This window comes from Salvelinus alpinus, chromosome 36 (assembly GCF_045679555.1).
Source record: "Salvelinus alpinus chromosome 36, SLU_Salpinus.1, whole genome shotgun sequence".
Taxonomy (NCBI): Eukaryota; Metazoa; Chordata; class Actinopteri; order Salmoniformes; family Salmonidae; genus Salvelinus; species Salvelinus alpinus.
This window is the reverse complement of record NC_092121.1, coordinates 2,903,358-2,919,503: the sequence shown is the minus strand read 5'-3', so window position 1 is coordinate 2,919,503 and position 16,146 is coordinate 2,903,358. Positions and strand designations below refer to the sequence as shown.

The 16,146-nt window shown below is 44.1% G+C and overlaps 1 pseudogene; it reads left to right on the top strand.

The window, feature by feature from the left end:
- Window positions 1-5,093: 5,093 nt before the first annotated feature.
- Window positions 5,094-16,146, top strand: LOC139565281 (myosin light chain 4-like; annotated as a pseudogene).

The following is a 16,146-nucleotide window of genomic DNA, read 5'->3' as shown; positions in this document are numbered from 1 at the left end:
TTTCATTCCCCAATCAATCGACATGTATTTATTCCTCTGTTCCCCATCATGTCTTTGTGTAAGATTGTTTGTGTTACGTGTTTGTTGTTGACACGCCAGACTGGTTTGTTCTTTTCCGTGGTATTCCACGAAGATGTTTACTGTTAAACATAATTCTTGTGACTGTTTTGCGCGTTTTGCACTTTTGCCTCAATAAAGTGTGCGGCTGTTCACAAATCTCTGCTCTCCTGCACCTGACATCGCTACCAGTACGCACACACCTGACAGCGAGCAAGGAGGCCTACAAACCTGACTCAGTTACACCAGCTCTGTCAGGAGGAATGGGCCAAAATTCACCCAATTTATTGTGGGAAGCTTGTGGAAGGCTACCCAAAACGTTTGTCCCAAAATTAACAATTTAAAGGCAACGCTACCAAATACTAATTGACTGTATGTAAACATCTGACCCACTGGGAATGTGATGAAAGAAATAAAAGCTGAAATAAATCATTCTCTCTACTATTATTCTGACATTTCACATTCTTAAAATAAAGTGGTGATCCTAACTGACCGAAGACAGTGAATTTTTACTAGGATTAAATGTCAGGAATTGTGAAAAGCTGAGTTTAAAGGTATTTGGCTAAGGTGTATGTAAACTTCCGACTTCAACTGTAAGTAGTGAGTCACAAACAAAAGATGTGTTATGCAAATATAGAATGCAACATTTAAATAAGCCTCAGTCTGTAAATATGCCCATACAGTTTCACAAACATATGGCATGGTCCAAAAGCAAAAGTGTCATCATTAATAGATGTTAAGTCCGGTTCTTTAGCATAAGCATAAAAATACATGTGAATAATACTTTTTTAATGTACTTGCGCAAATACATTTTATAACGTCACTATTACTATTGTACATAGTCCCCCCATTTTACGTAGTTTCACGTAGTTTAAAGTTATGCAACTCGCTCACCAGTGTAAATAAATGTAAATATATAGGATGAACATTTAGTTTAAGGATCCCTGATCACCGTAAGGACAGAGAGGAATTTGTTGCTTGTAAGTTACTTTCTCAGACTGAGAGGATTAACTGTCATCAACCGGCTGCCTCTTTCTGCCGAGTCTCAACCGCTAAAGTTATAGCTACAACAGTCGTGAGTAGCTACAGTACTGGTTGTGGTGTCACGCCCTGACTTTAGTTATATTTGCTTTCTTTATTATTTGGTTAGGTGTGGGTGTGACAAGGGGTGGTTTGTTTAGTTTTGTATTGTCTAGGGTTTTTGTCTTGTCCAGGTTTTTTTGGTTATCTATGGGGATTTTGCATTGTCTAGGGGTATGTAGGTTTATGGTGGCCTGAATGGGTTCCCAATCAGAGACAGCTGTTTATCGTTGTCTCTGATTGGGGAGCCTATTTACGTTGCCATTTTCCATGTTGGTTTTGTGGGTAGTTGTCCATGTTTAGTTGCCTGTGAGCACTACGTTGGCGTCACGTGTCGGTCTGTTTATTGTTTTGTTGGAGACATCGTTAAATAAACAAGTATGTACGCTCAAAACGCTGCGCCTTGGTCCCCTCACTAAACGGCCGTGACATGTGGTAAAGAGAGAGGAGCTAATAGTTGAAATGGTATTCAAATTGATTTATATCAAAATGTTTAAAATATATAAGCAGTGAGTCAGAAACAAAAGTTTTACAAATATAGAACGCAACTTTTAAATAAAAAATCACAGTCTGTAAATATGCCCATTTAGCTACTTTCACAAACATATGCCATGATCTAAAAGCAAAGGTGTCATCATTCTCCATAAGGGGGACTTTGAGAGTTTCTGGACCGGTTACAACTGACATTTTGGTGTACAAAAGGCTCTGTGAACGTCAAAGGGTGCCTTATAGTGGCAGAAAACCCCATCTGTCTGCTCTCCGCTCCCACTCTCTCAGCAGAGCTGACTTGAAGTGTCAGGTTTCAGACCCTACATTTGCATGGGAGAGACGTTTCAAATGTTCTGGCCTAAACCAGACAAAGGAATGATTTCCTGTGCCTGTAAAATGGAAGAGTCTAGCGGATGCAACAATAGTAGTTTCACCCTCGCTGTGATTTTCATAGCCAGATTTTCACAGCCAACTAAGAGCTCTCAACATAAAAAAAATACTTGATCATTTCATAGAATTGAAACAAGAACACGTTCTCTTGGTCACTGACAGACAAAATCACATCATGCTTAAAGCTACAGCTGAAGTTGTAGCGAGTCTGCACACATTTGAATGGCATCTCTGCGTCACTCCGCAATGTTAGGGAGAAAATTCTCTGTCATCAATTATATGAAATAGTGCCAATATTTCATGTTTATTTGCAATTATAAGACCGGCGATATCTTATAGTAAGTTGTTTGTAATGTAATTGTTTTTATATATAGAAAGCATTTCAGTCATATCAAGTCCTCTTGCCCCACTTTTGTGAATAGGGAAAAAATAATACATGATTTTTCATATTTTCATAATATTTGTACTATGTACTTGAGCTTGTGTCCTCAAAACTGAATACACTTTCACAAAGTGTACCAAAAAGGTGAGTTACAGTCCTTTCTATGACTGTGCAACATTACCAGTTATTGTTTAGAGAGTGGAGAGGGTGAAAAGTTTCAAGTTCCTCGTGTGCACGTCACTGACAACCGGAAATGCTCCATCCACACAGACAATGTGGTGAAGAAGGCGCAGCAGCGCCTCTTCAACCTCAGGAAGCTGAAGAAATTCGGCTTGGCCCCTAAGACCCTCACGAATGTCTACAGATGCACCATTGAGAGCATCCTGTCGTGCTGTATCACCGCCTGGTACAGCAACTGCACCGCCCGTAACCGCAGGGCTCTACACAGGATGGTGTGGTCAGCCCAACGAATCACCGAGGGCACACTGCCAGCCCTCCAAGACATCTACAGCACAAGGTGTCTTAGGAAAGCCAAGAAGATCATCAAGAACCTCAGCCACCCAAGTATATTCCTCGCCTGTTCACCCCACTACTATTTTTTTTTTCTCAAAATGGCGCCGACAGAGAGGGCTGAATCACTTCTAGTCCTTAGGAAACTTTGCAGTATTTTTAAAAAATTTATTATTTCTTACATCGTTAGCCCAGAAAATCTTAAGTGTTATTACATACAGCTGGGAAGAACTATTGGATATCAGAGAAACGTCAACTTACGACCAGGAATACGACTTTCCCGAAGCAGATCCTTTGTCCGAACCACCTAGGGGATTTTAACTGATTCCAGAGGCTGACCCAAAACAACGCCGCCGGAGAAGAGGAAGACGTACCGGACTTCTGGTCAGACTTCGGAGGCGCGCACACCACCCACCGCCTCTGAGTATATTACTCGCTAATGTCCAGTCTCTAAATAACAAGGTCGATGAAAAAAGGGCAAGAGTTGCTTGACAGATAGGCATCAGGGTTTGGTACAAACTCTGTTTCACGGAAACATGGCTCTCTCGGGATATACTGTCGGAGTCGGCACAGCCACCTGGATTCTTTGTGCGACGCGCCGACAGGAATAAACATCTCTCCGGGAAGAAAAAGGGCGGGGGTTTATGTTTCACGATTAACGACTCATGGTGTAATTGTAACAACATACAAGTCCTTTTGTTCACCTGACCAAGAATTCCTCACAATCAAATGCTGACAGTATTATCTCCCAAGAGAATTCTCATTGGATATTGTCACAGATGTGTATATCCCCCCTCAAGCCGATACCACATCGGCCCTCAAGGAACTTTACTGGACTTTATGCAAACTGGAAACCACATATCCTGAGGCTGCATTTACTGTAGCTGTGGATTTTAACAAAGCAAATTTGAAAACAAGGCTACCTAAATTCTATCAGCATATCAACTGTAGCACTCGCGCTGGAAAAACACTGGATCACTGCTACTCTAACTTCCGCGATGCATACAAGGGGATGACCCAGACCCTCCACAGCCTGAGGAAAGAAGCTATGCTAGGGGCCACTCTAGCACTTGTCCAGCCTGCTACAGGCTCCTCTTGTTCAACTGTATTTAGAGGGTGGGAAAGGTGCCTTGGGTGTTTAAGGGGTCCAGGCAGAGGCTAACAAAGCAACTGAGGCTAGTGTTTGCTTTTTCGGCGTCACCATGGTATGTTTTGATGGTGTTCTCATAATCTTCACCAACACCCCGTATAAGCCTACAGCGCATTTTATTATTCAACGACATGACATAACACTGTGTAACACAGTACGTTATGAGAGTCAAAATATTTACTGTGTATGTACAGTAACTGTAGAGTTTAGATCATTCAAATGTTTATGCTTCGGTGCCTACAAGGCCAAGAGCTCAGTCAGTTCATTTCAGTTCACTGAGCACACCAACGGCCAGGCCATTCCTTCCCTCATCATCAGTGTCTCCCTCCTCCGTCCTTAGTCAGCTGTTCAGACTCTGCATCTGCACTCCGACAAGTCTTCCCCCTCTCCAACCCCAAACAGTCCCATCAGGCCTCTACCCCCATCTCTCGCTCTCTCGCTCTCTCGCTCTCTCGCTCTCTCGCTCTCTCGCTCTCTCGCTCTCTCGCTCTCTTGCTCTCTCCATTGGGAGTTGTGGGCAACTAAGTTAAGAGAGGAAGATAGTTTAAACATCTTTAAAAAGACCCCTTCCTCCATACTCCATACTTGAGTAATGTCCTGCTTCTCTAACTGTAGCTAAGCCACAGCCCCTCCATACCCGACAAAAATACTGAGAGGGAAATAATACTTATTACCCACCTAAGTCCTTAACCCGACATGTCACAACTGATGTGCTAAATAGTTAAGCGTTGACTGGGACCTGAGTATTGATAATATTGGCCATTATGAGAGAGATAACCCTGTTGATGTCTTAGTAGCCATGTAGATGAATTCCATGCCACAGGTTCTTCAAGGAAGTCTTGTGAAGTTCTATCCTTAAGACTGTCTGTTTACCCTTACATAGAATGTGATCCTGGCTCATGTGGGCTAAGCCAACCCCCCCTGTCTCAGTGGGGACCCCCGAGCTGGGTATATAACTCTTCTAGAGATGGTCCTCTCTCAGCCTCCACCTCGACACACACACACTCTCGCTTACACACTCCCCCGTCCAGGACAATGGCCCCCAAGAAGCCCGAGCCGAAGAAGGAGGCGGCAAAATTGAACCCACCAGCTCTGGAGCCAGAGAAGCCCGAGGAGCCCGAATTTGACCGCAAAAGCATTGCGGCGAGTGTCCGACTCGTAGACATAGAATCCATGTTGTAATTCTATGGTCTAACCTCTCTGTGAGTCTTTGCTGTCATCTCCTCTCATCCTCCTGTGTTTGTAGTAGAACTTATGATGGTAAGTATGAGAGAAGAGGATGCTGTCCTTAGTTGACGAGTTAGTGCTGTGTTATTTGTACAGGGTTGTCTGTCAAAAGTTGAGGAATTTGCCTAGTGAAAAAACCCATCGTTGTATTAGTTGGCAAAGTTCTATTGGCAACATTTATTGGCGTGGCTATCTTCTGCAAAGGATTTCACATTTTCAGTGATGTAATAACCTTTCAGGTTAGTTATGTTCAGATCATTAAACTGCCTCTGCTTTGTACAGCATTACATGGGCTTGCTCCTACCTATCTCTCTGATTTGGTCCTACACGTACGACACGGTCACAAGACGCAGGCCTTCTGGCTGTCCCTAGAATTTCTAAGCAAACAGCTGGAGGCAGGGCTTTCTCATATAGAGCTCCATTATTATGGAATGGTCTGCCTACCCATGTGAGAGACGCAGACTCGGTCTCAACCTTTAAGTCTTTATTGAAGACTCATCTCTTCAGTAGGTCCTATGATTGAGTGTAGTCTGGCCCAGGCGTGTGAAGGTGAACGGAAAGGCACTGGAGCGACGAACCGCCCTTGCTGTCTCTGCCTGGCCGGCTCCCCGCTCTCCACTGGGATTCTCTGCCTCTAACCCTATTACAGGGGCTGAGTTACTGGCTTACTGGTGCTCTTCCATCCCGTCCCTAGGAGGGGTGCGTCACTTGAGTGGGTTGAGTCACTGACGTGATCTTCCTGTCCAGGTTTGGCGCCTCCTCGGGTTGTGCTGTGGGGGAGATACTCGTGGGCAATACTCGGCCTTGTCTCAGGGTAGTAAGTTGGTGGTTGAAGATATCCTTCTAGTGGTGTGGGGGCTGTGCTTTGGCAAAGTGGGTGGGGTTATATCCTTCCTGTTTGGCCCTGTCCAGGGGTATCGTCGGACGGGGCCACAGTGTCTCCTGACCTCTCCTGTCTCAGCCTCCAGTATTTGTGCTGCAATAGTTTGTGTCGGGGGGTTAGGGTCAGTCTGTTATATCTTGAGTATTTATCATGCCTCAGTACTACCTGGCCCGATGACGCCTTGCTGTCCCCAGTCCACCTGGTCGTGCTGCTGCTCCAGTTTCAACTGTTCTACCTGCGGCTATGGAACACTGACCTGTTCACTGGACGTTCTATCTTGTCCCGGACCTGCTGTTTCTGACTCTCTCTCTCTACCGCACATGCTGACTCTAACTTTGAATGATCGGCTATAAAAAGCCAACTGACATTTACTTCTGAGGTGCTGGCCTGTTGCACCCTCTACAATCACTGTGATTATTATTATTTGACCCTGCTGGTCATCTATGCACTTTTGAACATCTTGGCCATATACTGTTATAATCTCCACCCGGCACAGCCAGAAGAGGACTGGCCACCCCTCAGAGCCTGGTTCCTCTCTAGGTTTCTTCCTATATTCCTGCCTTTCTAGGGAGTGTTTCCTAGCCACAGTGTTTCTACATCTGCATTGCTTGCTGTTTGGGGTTTTAAGCTGGGTTTCTGTATAGCACTTTGTGACACCGGCTGATGTAGAAAGGGCTTTATAAATACATTTGAAATTGGATTGATTGTTGAAGATAACATCTGAATGAAGTTATGTAGGAGGTAAATCAAAGTATATTATAAGCGTTCCTAATCAAATTCATATTTTTTTCATTTTCTGTTCCTTTGGCCTTGGCAACTGGCATTCACTGTACGATCAAAGACTGTTGACGTAGCAGCACACATCCAACAAAACTTTCCAGACACAAATTCCTTCACAGTAGAACTACTAAATGTGCTTACAATGATGAGCTGGGCAAAATCAGTAGCAATATTCCCACTATTGAAGTGTTCTTTTTTTCTATTTCAGATTGTGTTCACTGCAGACCAAATTGACGGTAAAATTGACGGTAAATCTTTTGATGTCAATTTTTTGGATGACTAGTTTTTTGGATGACCTGACCTGTTGATGACTTGCTAGTTTCCCCAGCTAACCCTAATGATCTGTGTGCTTCCCCAGAGTTCAAAGAGACCTTCATGTTTTTCGACAGGACCACCAAAATCAAGATGAAGATCTCTTACGCCCAGTGTGGTGACGTGATGAGGGCGCTGGGCCAGAACGCCTCCAACGAAGAGGTCATGAGTCCTAGGGAAACGCAAGCCACAGGGTCAGTGGGCACACCAGTATTCATTAGACATTTTTTTTCACCTTTATTTAACCAGGTAGGCTAGTTGAGAACACGTTCTCATTTACAACTGCGACCTGGCCAAGATAAAGCAAAGCAGTGCGAACAACAACACAGAGTTACACATGGAATAAACAAACGTACAGTCAATAACACTATAGAAAAAAAGTCTATATACAGTGTGTGCAAATGGCGTGAGGAGGTAAGGCAATAGCAAAATAATTACAGTTTAGCAAATTAACACTGGAGTGATAGATGAGCAGATGATGATGTGCAAGTAGAAATACTGGTGTGCAAAAGAGCAAAATAGTAAATAAAAACAATATGGGGATGAGGTAGGTAGATTGGATGGGCTATTTACAGATGAGCTGTGTACAGCTGCAGCGATCGGTTAGCTGCTCAGGTAGCTGATGTTTAAAGGTTAGTGAGGGAGGTATAAGTCTCCAACTTCAGCGATTTTTGCAATTCGTTCTAGTCATTGGCAGCAGAGAACTGTAAGGAAAGGCGGCCAAAGGAGGTGTTGGCTTTGGGGATGACCAGTGAGATATACCTGCTGGAGCACATGCTACGGGTGGGTGTTGTTATGGTGACGAGTGAGATGAGATAAGGCGGAGCTTTAACTAGCAAAGATCTAAAGATGACCTGGAGCCAGTGGGTCTGGCGACGAATATGTAGCGAGGGCCAGCCGACGAGAGCATACAGGTCGCAGTGGTGGGTGGTATATGGGGCTTTGGTGACAAAACGGATGGCACTGTGATAGACTGCATCCAGTTTGCTGAGTAGAGTGTTGGAGGCTATTTTGTAAATGACATCGCCGAAGTCGAGGATCGGTAGGATAGTCAGCTTTACGAGGGTATGTTTGGCGGGTATGTTTGGCGGCCAGTTCTACATTGTATAGTAGAAGTGGTCACTGGTTACATGTTCACACAGACAAAGAGATCAATCATTTGCTCTGCAAGTGTATCCATCAGGAGCAACATTTTAACTGATGGCATCACAGTTTGTAGACATATCTGCCTTTGGACAATGACTCCAGCCTTTGAACATGTGCATGGCCACACCATTGCTTAAGTCGCCATCTTTCTCCTACTTTCCGTTCTCTCTTTATTCACCTTGAACTCTGTGGAGGCTTGTATGTTGATGGGTTGGGTTGGTTTCATCGAAAGTAACTCCTTCCCTTGCTCACTGTGCCACTATAGAAATGAACACCAAGCCGATTGGCTTTGAGACCTTCCTACCAATGTTCCAGCACATCTCCAAGTCCAAAAACCGGGGTACCTTTGAGGACTTTGTGGAAGGACTGCTTGTCTTTGACAAGGAGGGCAACGGCACCGTCATGGGCTCCGAGTTATGTCACGCACTCAAAACTCTTGGTTAGTACCCATGTTCTTTGTAGCTATAATCTCATGTTTATGATGTGATTATAGATGTGTAATGTATGCTCTATGAAGTTAATGTGAAACCCCTAAGGGTATCTGAAAGGAGGATTGGTTTGGGGTTTGTCTTCCCTTATGGAAAAACCACATGATTTCACATGTAACATTTTATTTCACATGTGAAATTTCACATGATCACTTAACCTTTCACATGTGGATTTAGATTTTCACATGGGAATATTCTTCACATGAGATTTCACAGAGGATGCCCTGCAAACAAAAATCAGTCGTTAGGATGTCCCGGGAAAGTCACACATTGTTTTTGACTTACATATTTGGCACAATTTTGCATACATTATTATAATATTTATTTATACAGTCATTATTATTCAACATGTCCTCACCTGGGATTTGAACTCACAACCTCTTGGTTCACAGCATTCAGATCTTCTTGCTAAGCCACCATTTCTGTGTCGATGACTGACTCCACCTGTATTCCTACACTTTGGACATCAAAGTAAATCTCAGTTCATGTTAAAAATACACTCAAGAAAAACTTATATTTATCATAGTGATTGAGGAGTAACATTAAAACGAAATAATATGTTGCATTAACATTAGACTTTACAGAAAACCCTCTAATTGCTGAACTTCTGAGCATGTTATAGACTTTGTGGTGAAAAATATCAGCATAACCTAAATCCAGAGGTTCTGAGTTCAAATCCCAGGTGGGGTCATATTGAAAAGTCAGTACAAAGTGATCATGTCATATTGTCATTGGTTAAAGACTTTTACACTATTTTAGTTGAACATCGTACCACTTACAGTGAGGGAAAAAAGTATTTGATCCCCTGCTGATTTTGTACGTTTGCCCACTGACAAAGAAATGATCAGTCTATAATTTTAATGGTAGGTTTATTTGAACAGTGAGAGATAGAATAACAACAAAAAAATCCAGAAAAACGCATGTCAAAAATGTTATAAATTGATTTGCATTTTAATGAGGGAAATAAGTATTTGACCCCTCTGCAAAACATGACTTAGTACTTGGTGGCAAAACCCTTGTTGGCAATCACAGAGGTCAGACATTTCTTGTTTGTTTTTTTCTGGATTTTTTTGTGGTTATTCTGTCTCTCACTGTTCAAATAAACCTACCATTAAAATTATAGACTGATCATTTCTTTGTCAGTGGGCAAACATACAAAATCAGCAGGGGATCAAATACTATTTTCCCTCACTGTACCTTAAGACCCCCACACCATTTAATTACTTCCATTACAAAAAACATGTGAAATCTGCAGTTTCACATGTGAAATTTGGTTTTCACATGTTGAGCTGAAATGTTCACATATGAAAGCAAAAGAGACACAAGGTAAGGTCAGTTGTTCACATGTATTAAATGTAGAGATTTTCACATTTGAAAACTTTCACATTTGAAAAACTTTCACATGTGAAAATCTAACTCTCACATGTGGAATTGAATTTTCACATGAGAAAAACATTTCACATGTGAAAATCTAATTTGCAGTTTTACATGTAGTTTCATGGTATCACATGTTGAAATGTTGCATCCTCGTGTTGTCACATTTATTTTACGTGAGATTATGTTTTCACATGTGCTGAAATGTTTTCACGTGTAGTTTTACGTTATCACATTTTTTCTTTTACATGTTGTCACATTATCACATACAGTAAGTACACATTTACATTTAAGTCATTTCGCAGACGCTCTTATCCAGAGCGACTAACAAATTGGAACGTTCATACATATTCATCCTGGTCCCCCCGTGGGGAATGAACCCACAACCCTGGCGTTGCAAGCGCCATGCTTTACCAACTGAGCCACACGGGACCACGTGATCACATGTAATTATGTGAGATCACATGTGAAACATTCTCTCAACCAGCTTCATGATGTAGTCACCTGGAATGCATTTCAATTAACAGGTGTGCCTTCTTAAAAGTTAATTTGTGGAATTGATTTCCTTCTTAATGCGTTTGAGCCAATCAGTTGTGTTGTAACAAGGTAAGTGTGGTATACAGAAGATATCCCTATTATTTTAAATACCAAGTCCATATTATGGCAAGAACAGCTAAAATAAGCAAAGAGAAATGACAGTCCATCTTTGCTTTAAGACATGAAGGTCAGTCAATCTGGAAAATTTCAAGAATTTTGAAAGTTTCTTGAAGTGCAGTCGCAAAAACCATCAAGCACTATGATGAAACTGGCTCTCATGAAGACCGTCACAGGAAAGGAAGACTCAGAGTTACCTCTGCTGCAGAGGATAAGTTCATTAGAGTTACCAGCCTCAGAAATTGCAGCCCAAACAAATGCTTCACATTTTCAAGTAAATCAAATCAAATCAAGTTTATTTTATATAGCCCTTCGTACATCAGCTAATATCTCGAAGTGCTGTACAGAAACCCAGCCTAAAACCCCAAACAGCAAGCAATGCAGGTGTAGAAGCACGGTGGCTAGGAAAAACTCCCTAGAAAGGCCAAAACCTAGGAAGAAACCTAGAGAGGAACCAGGCTATGAGGGGTGGTCAGTCCTCTTCTGGCTGTGCCGGGTGGACATTATAACAGAACATGTTCAAAATGTTCATAAATGACAAGCATGGTCAAATAATAATCAGGAATAAATGTCAGTTGGCTTTTCATAGCCGATCATTAAGAGTTGAAAACAGCAGGTCTGGGACAGGTAGGGGTTCCATAACCGCAGGCAGAACAGTTGAAACTGGAACAGCAGCAAGGCCAGGTGGACTGGGGACAGCAAGGAGTCATCATGCCCGGTAGTCCTGACGTATGGTCCTAGGGCTCAGGTCCTCCGAGAGAGAGAAAGAAAGAGAGAAGGAGAGAATTAGAGAGAGCATACTTAAATTCACACAGGACACTGGATAAGACAGGAGAAGTACTCCAGATATAACCAACTGACCCTAGCCCCCCGACACATAAACTACTAAAGCATAAATACTGGAGGCTGAGACAGGAGGGGTCAGGAGACACTGTGGCCCCATCCGATGATACCCCCGGGCAGGGCCAAACAGGAAGGATATAACCCCACCCACTTTGCCAAAGCACAGCCCCCGCACCACTAGAGGGATATCTTCAACCACCAACTTACAATCCTGAGACAAGGCCGAGTATAGCCCACAAAGATCTCCACCACAGCACAAACCAAGGGGGGGCGCCAACCCAGACAGGAAGATCACGTCAGTAACTCAACCCACTCAAGTGATGCACCCCTCCTAGGGACGGCATGAAAGAGCACCAGTAAGCCAGTGACTCAGCCCCTGTAATAGGGTTAGAGGCAGAGAATCCCAGTGGAGAGAGGGGAACCGGCCAGGCAGAGACAGCAAGGGCGGTTCGTTGCTCCAGAGCCTTTCCGTTCACCTTCCCACTCCTGGGCCAGACTACACTCAATCATATGACCTACTGAAGAGATAAGTCTTCAGTAAAGACTTAAAGGTTGAGACCGAGTCTGCGTCTCTCACATGGGTAGGCAGACCATTCCATAAAAATGGAGATCTATAGGAGAAAGCCCTGCCTCCAGCTGTAACACATCTCAAAATCAACTGTTCAGAGGAGACTGTGAATCAGGCCTTCGTGGTTGAATTACTGCAAAGAAACCACTACTAAAGGACACCAATAATAAGAAGCAATGGACATTAGACCGGTGGAAATCTGTCCTTTGGCCTGATGAGTCCAAATTTGAGATTTTTGGTTCCAACTGCTGTGTCTTTGTGAAACGCAGAGTAGGTGAATGGATGATCTCCACATGTGTGGTTTCCACCGTGAATCATGGAGGAGGAGGTGTGATGGTGTGAGGATGCTTTGCTGGTGACACTGTCTGTGATATATTTAGAATTCAAGGCACACTTAACCAGCATGGCTTCTACACCATCCCATCTTTTTCAAATCAAATCAAATCAAATTTTATTAGTCACATACACATGGTTAGCAGATGTTAATGCGAGTGTAGCGAAATGCTTGTGCTTCTAGTTCCGACAATGCAGTAATAACCAACAAGTAATCTAACCTAACAATTCCACAACTACTACCTTACACACACACACAAGTGTAAAGGGATAAAGAATATGTACATAAAGATATATGAATGAGTGGTGGTACAGAACGGCATGGCAGATGCAGTAGATGGTATAGAGTACGGTATATACATATGAGATGAGTACTGTAGGGTATGTAAACATAAAGTGGCATAGTTTAAAGTGGCTAGTGGTACATGTATTACATAAAGATGGCAAGATGCAGTAGATGATATAGAGTACAGTATATACATATGAGATGGGTAATGTAGGGTATGTAAACATTATATTAAGTGGCATTGTTTAAAGTGGCTAGTGGTACATTCTTACATAATTTCCATCAATTCCCATTTTTAAAGTGGCTGGAGTTGAGTCAGTATGTTGGCAGCGGCCGCTAAATGTTAGTGGTGGCTGTTTAACAGTCTGATGGCCTTGAGATAGAAGCTGTTTTTCAGTCTCTCGGTCCCTGCTTTGATGCACCTGTACTGACCTCGCCTTCTGGATGATAGCGGGGTGAACAGGCAGTGGCTTGGGTGGTTGTCCTTGATGATCTTTGATGATCTTTATGGCCTTCCTGTGACATCGGGTGGTGTAGGTGTCCTGGAGGGCAGGTAGTTTGCCCCTGGTGATGCGTTCTGCAGACCTCACTACCCTCTGGAGAGCCTTACGGTTGTGGGCGGAGCAGTTGCCGTACCAGGCGGTGATACAGCCCGACAGGATGCTCTCGATTGTGCATCTGTAGAAGTTTGTGAGTGCTTTTGGTGACAAGCCGAATTTCTTCAGCCTCCTGAGGTTGAAGAGGCGCTGCTGCGCCTTCTTCACAACGCTGTCTGTGTGGGTGGACCAATTCAGTTTGTCCGTGATGTGTACACCGAGGAACTTAAAACTTTCCACCTTCTCCACTACTGACCCGTCGATGTGGATAGGGGGGTGCTCCCTCTGCTGTTTCCTGAAGTCCACAATCATCTCCTTTGTTTTGTTGACGTTGCGTGTGAGGTTATTTTCCTGACACCACACTCCGAGGGCCCTCACCTCCTCCCTGTAGGCCGTCTCGTCGTTGTTGGTAATCAAGCCTACCACTGTAGTGTCATCCGCAAACTTGATGATTGAGTTGGAGGCGTGCATGGCCACGCAGTCGTGGGTGAACAGGGAGTACAGGAGAGGGCTCAGAACGCACCCTTGTGGGGCCCCAGTGTTGAGGATCAGCGGGGTGGAGATGTTGTTACCTACCCTCACCACCTGGGGGCGGCCCGTCAGGAAGTCCAGGACCCAGTTGCACAGGGCGGGGTCGAGACCCAGGGTCTCGAGCTTGATGACGAGTTTGGAGGGTACTATGGTGTTAAATGCTGAGCTGTAATCGATGAACAGCATTCTCACATGGGTATTCCTCTTGTCCAGATGGGTTAGGGCAGTGTGCAGTGTGGTTGCGATTGCGTCGTCTGTGGACCTATTGGGTCGGTAAGCAAATTGGAGTGGGTCTAGGGTGTCCGGTAGGGTGGAGGTGATATGGTCCTTGACTAGTCTCTCAAAGCACTTCATGATGACGGAAGTGAGTGCTACGGGGCGGTAGTCGTTTAGCTCAGTTACCTTAGCTTTCTTGGGAACAGGAACAATGGTGGCCCTCTTGAAGCATGTGGGAACAGCAGACTGGGATAAGGATTGATTGAATATGTCCGTAAACACACCAGCCAGCTGGTCTGCGCATGCTCTGAGGACGCGGCTGGGAATGCCGTCTGGGCCTGCAGCCTTGCGAGGGTTAACACGTTTAAATGTTTTACTCACCTCGGCTGCAGTGAAGGAGAGCCCGCAGGTTTTGGTAGGGGGCCGTGTCAGTGGCACTGTATTGTCCTCAAAGCGGGCAAAAAAGTTGTTTAGCCTGTCTGGGAGCAAGACATCCTGGTCCGCGACGGGGCTGGTTTTCTTTTTGTAATCCGTGATTGACTGTAGACCCTGCCACATACCTCTTGTGTCTGAGCTGTTGAATTGCGACTCGATTTTGTCTCTGTACTGGGACTTAGCCTGTTTGATTGCCTTGCGGAGAGAATAGCTACACTGTTTGTATTCGGTCATGCTTCCGGTCACCTTGCCCTGGTTAAAAGCAGTGGTTCGCGCTTTCAGTTTCACGCGAATGCTGCCGTCAATCCACGGTTTCTGGTTTGGGAATGTTTTAATCGTTGCTGTGGGTACGACATCGTCAATGCACTTCCTAATGAACTCGCTCACCGAATCAGCATATTCGTCAATATTGTTGTTGGACGCGATGCGGAACATATTCCAATCCGCGTGATCGAAGCTGTCTTGAAGCGTGGATTCAGATTGGTCGGACCAGCGTTGAACAGACCTGAGCGCGGGAGCTTGTTGTTTGAGTTTCTGTTTGTAGGCTGGAATCAACAAAATGGAGTCGTGGTCAGCTTTTCCGAAAGGGGGGCGGGGGAGGGCCTTATATGCGTCGCGGAAATTAGTATAACAATGATCTGGTTTGAGCTTTGTGGGACTATCATTTGTTTTTCAACAGGACAATGACCCAACACACCTCCAGGCTGTGTAAGGGCAATTTGACCAAGAAGGAGATTGGTGGAGTGCTGCGTCATGACCTGGCCTCCACAATCACCCGACCTCAACCCAATTGAGATGGTTTGGGATAACTTGGACTGTAGAGTGAAGGAAAAGCAGCCAACAAGTGCTCAGCATATGTAGGAACTCCTTCAAGACTGTTTGAAAAGCATTCCAGGTGAAGCTGGTTGAGAGAATGCCAAGCTTGTGCAAAGCTGTCATCAAGGAAAAGGGTGGCTACTTTGAAGAATCTAAAATCGTTGTTTAACACTTTTGTGGTTACTACATGATTCCATATGTGTTATTTTATAGTTTTGATGTCTTCACTATTATTCTACAGTGTAGAAAATAGTAAAAATAAAGAAAAAACCTTCAATGAGTAGGTGTGTCCAAACTTTTGACTGGTAATGTATGATCACTTGAAATTAGTGTGTTTTTTTTCAAAAGGGTTGTGTCTGAGGATTGTTTAACACCATTTGAAATGTCTCACACCCCTCTGTTACACCTACAGGAGAGAAGAGTACAGAGAAAGAGGTCGAGGTAGTGATGGAAGGACAAGAGGATGGCAATGGCTGCATTAACTACGAAGGTGCGGCAATAGACTACTTTATGCAGTGTGCTGTGGGCATCTATTGTTAATACAATTTCTGTTTCTATCGCTCTATTTCAGCCTTTGTGAAACACATCATGGCTGGCTGA